Source organism: Nymphalis io, chromosome 21 (assembly GCF_905147045.1).
Source record: "Nymphalis io chromosome 21, ilAglIoxx1.1, whole genome shotgun sequence".
NCBI lineage: Eukaryota > Metazoa > Arthropoda > Insecta > Lepidoptera > Nymphalidae > Nymphalis > Nymphalis io.
This window is the reverse complement of record NC_065908.1, coordinates 746,409-752,408: the sequence shown is the minus strand read 5'-3', so window position 1 is coordinate 752,408 and position 6,000 is coordinate 746,409.

Sequence of the window (6,000 nt, the reverse complement as noted above, 5' to 3'; positions counted from 1 at the left end):
GTTTGATTTCTGATGACGTTACACTGCCATAATATCATGAATATTATCGTATATCGTATATCGTTTTTTCGAATTTAACAACGGCTCAATGGTTAATTTGAATTCGAGTAAATAATAAATAAATATTTCAATATATAACGTTTAAAAATAAGTTCCTGTTACATAAAAGTTTTTAATTTACTGTTATGTATCATATTCTAGACCTAATTTAGAAATGTCATGATAATAGTTTCACTAAAGTCGAGATACTAAAGTACAAATAGACGCTTAAAGATTTTTATGTAGCAATTCTAAAATAGACGTTAAAACGATTTTATCTAGAACAAAGCTTTAAACCTAAGACTGAATCACGCTCTTTATTAAACATTAAGGAAAAAACACTTTGGATTAGTTACTTTCTAGAATTAAATTCTTGTTTTTTAACTTAAAAGTAAGTTACGTTAAAATTAATAATGACGCTTTTCTTGAATAAGTTATATAAGGCTTACTTTTAAAGTGCCCGACTGCCTCATTAGTCCAATCGCTAGCTAGCAAGATTGCAAATCCCGAAGTTCTTAGTTCGAAGCCCGGATCCGATAGAGAAACAGTTATTAGATATTTATGTCATGAAATTTTGAGCAGCAGTGAAGTTCGTATTGTTTACAGTTACGTGCCTCGGAGAGCACATAAATTAATTGGTCCTGCATATCTCTATTTAAGAGTGTTGGATGTCTTTCCACACAGATAATAAGAGCAAGAGAATAGAGGGTGCATCTGTATTGTGCACATACCTATACAGTACAGTAACAGCCTGTGAATGTCCCACTGCTGGGCTAAGGCCTCCTCTCCCTTTTGAGGAGAAGCTTTGGATCTTATTCCACCACGGTGCCGAGCCGCGATGGCCTATTGGTTAGAACGCGTGAATCTTAACCGAAGGTCGTGGGTTCAAACCCGGGCAAGCACCACTGAATTTTCATGTGCTTAATTTGTGATTATAATTCATCTCGTGCTTGACGGTGAAGGAAAACATCGTGAGAAAAGCTGCATGTGTCTAATTTCACTGAAATTATGCGATATGCGTATTCCACTAACCCGCATATACTTTTACAGCTACTTAAATCTATACTAATATTAATGCGGAAGTAACTTTGTCTTTTCGTTTGTTAAGCTTTTACAGCTAAACCACTGAACCGATTATGATGAAATTTAGTGTGAAGCAAAATTAAAACTCAAGGAAGGAAATAAGCTACTTATTTATACCTAAAACCTGATCCCTTCCTCCTAACACACGGGCAAAAACTAGTATACAAAATTACGTTTACTATATAAGTAATTTAATAGAGGGCTGACCATCATCATTAGCATCATCATTATATTTAAACACGCGATCACGACCAATAACATTGGAGAAACACAGACAGTCGCCGTCACAGTTAATGCCATTTCTCACTATTGGGTTCATTTAATAAAATTTCAATTTCTGCTATTTGTTTTTACTTCCATAAATTATAGCGAGCAGATGCTGCATGCGGCTGAAACTTTTTTTTCCTTGTTATAGAAATTCTGTATACTTGTTTATAATTATGTGATATTCTATTATAGTATAGTATTATAGTCTTATCTTAATGTAAATAGTTATAGCTTAAATAGTATATCTACGTTTATAGGATTATATAATAGACTATATAATATTCTGCAATAAGAACAATTCGTGATTAATATATTATCATTATATTTAAGACACTAATTGTATTTCCAAAATTCTAATAACAACTTCGGCAATAGAAAAAAAAACGCTATTTTATAATACATAATGATTACAGATTATGTTAGGTTTTGACCAATTATGTCAGTACAGATTTTGAGTTTTTTATATATGTATCTTAACTTCTCCTTTTTTTATAAAATAGGAAGGTGGACGAGCATATGGGCCACCTGATGGTAAGTGGTCACCAACGCCTATAGACAATGGCATTGTAAGAAATGTTAACCATCGCTTACATCACCATTGCGCCACCAACCTTGGGAACTAAGATGTTACGTCCCTTGTGCCTGTAATTACACTGGTTTACTCACCCTTCAAACCGAACACAACAGTACCAAGTAAGTTTTGCGGTAGAATATCTGATGAGTGGGTGGTACCTACCGAGACGAGCTTGCACAAAGCTCTACCATCAGTAAGTACCAGTTTGTCTCTTGGTAGACGAAGGCAATACGAGTATGTCTTTCATCACCAAAAACTAATACTAGATAAATCATAAATCCAAGTTAATCTCATTATTATAATTTATTATTTATGTTATCTTTTATTAAACTTAAATATTGTGTTTTATAGGACAATATTCCCTGGTCGATTACCGTTTTTTTTTTAAGAACATTTATATATTTAGTCAATAGTTTGAATCTCGTTGATGTGAAAATGTTGTATAACAATATATTTTCTAGTAAGGTTTATTGAGAGATACGTGTAACTTTACATAATAAAATTGTACTTGAATTTGTAAAAAAAATTTAACAAAAGGCATGCAATTATAAAGTAACTAAGGCATTGGTATATATACAAAAACTGTTTTAAAATAGTGTCCTAAGTCAAAATAACACCTGGAATTTAACCAAAAATTATGGGTGTAAGCCCGTGCAAGCAACACTTAATTTTCATATTCTTACTTATTTATAATTCATCTCGTGTTGGGCGGTTAAGGAAAACATATAATGATGGCTCTGAAGAAAATTGGACCAGCGTGCTGCAATAAGCTCATAGCCTACCCAAAACGACAAGATACCTTTCTCCACTTTTAATTTTTGTTTAAGCCGTGATGTCCCAGTAAAATGATTCCAAGTATAAACCCGGATGGTCACCGGTGAATTTTCATATCACTGAATGTCCACCAACGGGCATTGGAGTATGCTCGAAACCTCACAAAAAGAGAGGAGGCCTTAGCCCAGCAGTGGGACAATTACATGTCGTTACCACTTACTAATCTACCAATTACTATCTTTTCTAAGCCATTAATATAAAAAATATTGATATAGGCTCATACCATCGTTCGTTTGATTCAATATAAGTAAAGCTGCACACAGCTGTCTATCGACATCTCAACTAAAAAGAAATCTAATGTTGACTCTAAGACTTATAGATGGACTGTTTCCCCGATCCTTTTGTCGTTTGGATCAATATCTGAGTTAGCGTAAAGGATTTATCGAAGAACTTCATATAGATTTAATTATAAAGGATAATTTCATAATAACTTTAATACTATACATGGCCCAGTAGTAAGAACCTGCAGTGGTATTCTGTAAGAACTCACTTCATTATTCACCCGTGCAATTTTGACAACCGACTTAGGGTGATATATTATTTTGATTCTTAAAATATTATGATTATTATGGTAATTTACGCTTTCTGACATTATATAACTGTTTTCTGCGGTGAGTTTCGAGTTTGTTCTTACAGAATAGCCCTCCTGTACCTACACAAATCTTAACGAAATATTTTACGTTCGAATCCGGACAATCACAGTTGATTTCGTGTTTATAATTCATTTCAACGAAAAACGGCGAAGCGTGGTGGATTGATAAGTTCCAAGCCCTAGTTTTCCTCAAGACGAAAAACCAAAGCGCTAGGCTTTGGTTTAATGAGACATTTACAGATTGTTACTTCTACTCTTCTTTGCTACCATTCTACGTAATCATAACTTTTATACATTTTATAATTTATCTGTATTATTAATTTAATTTTTTTCTCAATAGTAAATATTGTAACTATTAAATAATAATTTATAAATAAATAAGAATTTACTGGTGGTAGGACTTTGTACAAGCTCATCTGGGTAGGTACCACCCACTCATCAGATATTCTACCGTAAAACAGCAGTACTTGGTATTGTTGTGTTCCGATTTGAAGGGTGAGTGAGCCAGTGTAATTACAGGCACAAGGGACATAAAATCTTAGGTCCCAAGGTTGGTGGCGGATTGGCGATGTAAGCGATGGTTAACATTTCTTACAGTGCCAATGTCTAAGGACGTTGGTGACCACTTACCATCAGGTGACCCATATGCTCGTCCGCCTTCCTATTCTATAAAAAAATAAGATTTATTTACATAAGAACTATTTACATTGAGTGGCAGTTTTACACGGCAACTGTATATCGTTGCAGATTATTTCATAGGCACAATTGGACGATGGCAGATGAATTTTCCATTCGATAAATCGTTGTTGATTGCGTTTGCAAAGTTTTATAGTAGAGCGTAGACGTGTGGAGTAAATTTATCGCTCAGCTGATGAAAGGAGAAAGTCCTTCCATCAGTATGCGGACTTGCTGTGTCTGGACTCGAAGCGGACTTAGTAGATAGTTGAAGCTTCAGCGTAGAATTGACGATCGACATATATGTCGGTAGCGTGTGGAGAATATGGAACTCCGATGTACAAACTTGAAACGCTACGATATATCGTTGGCGTATATAGCCGCCATTACTGTATCCAGTTTTAATCAGGCGGAAATTCCAATCACCTGCTTTTTATTATTTATATATTCTTAAATTATGTAATTCGACACGAAATAATGAATTCTATCGTGAAATGTCAGAATTATATTTATATTGATACGCTAATTTGATTCTTGTACTCTAACAATTATTGGAATCAATATCGCTTGTCAATAAAGGGTTTGTTTAACACTTCACATTCAAAGTAACGGATGAGTAAAGACTATGTAAGACCCGGTTTTAAGGATGAGTGAGCCAGTTTAATTGCAAGCGTTACAATGTAACATACAGTTGAAACCTCATTGGTGATATTTATATGACAACAATTATCTTAACTTTAACTATATCTAAACACTTATAATGTTATAATACTCGAAATTAGTTGTCTTACTTTTATAACACAACTGTTAATATAAAGGTTAAAAAACTTAAATGATTTTGATAAAATTTGGTAATGACTACGCTTGAACTCTAGGAAAATTAGAAGTTTTAAGCTAATTTTTAAATTTATCGCTCAAAGGTGTAGAATAGGTTTGTGTGTAATTTTTTTTTTATTTTATACTTGAAAATGTACATAAGACAGTAGGTTTTAAAAAAAAGTTGTTTAATGTAATGAATTGAATTGACTTGGTCGAAGCCGCGGGTTTTACGAGTAGAATATAAAATGCAGTGTTTTTTTTAGTTTTCTAAACATTTATAATCTGTTAAAACTAAATTGATTTGTGCTTAGTTATTATTTATCACAATTTCGTATTCCTATAAGAATAAAAAATAAATACAGTAATTGCCAGACGATATTACTCAGCTGGGCAAGGACCTCCTGTTCAAGAAGCACGGTCACTCCACCATGCCGCTACACCGTGATATTGATAGCAGACCCCTTACTTACTTTCTATGGGGCATTTAATTTCAATCGAATTTTTACTTGACGTCCTCAATACGCTAATAATAATTATCTAAATATGATATTATAAATTATTTTTGTGTCCATAGATAAGTCTTATCGTAGTTTATGAGTTATAATTTATACATGATATGCTTATTACACGTTATCGAAAAATTAACATCAATATATCTCTTTTAGGGGACGGTGGTTCTTTTAATTAAATTAAACGGAAATGTTAATTTTACCATCATCTTAGTTAGTACCTCATCATCATAATCAACCAATTGCATGCCATTGCTGGACATTGCTCTCCTAAGGTTAATTTCCAAAGCTTCCGCTCAGCTTTCCGCACCCAGTTGTGCCAGCTACTAGCTTCAAGTCATCGATCGAGTCTATTTGACGGTTTAAGATTTGGTTTATATTTATCGGTTTAGGTTTGTATAGGTTAGGTTAAAGCCATTTACCTTCTTAAAAAAAAGATAAAAAGGCAGTAGTTACAATATTATTTAATCAGTAAAGTTTTAAATAGAAGTAAAGTATATGCTTTACTGTACGCCAAAAAAGCTACAAAAATACAGTTAACACCATACAGTAAACAAATAATGGTATGTATAAAGGGACATTGATTGTGATATATATTTTTATGTGTA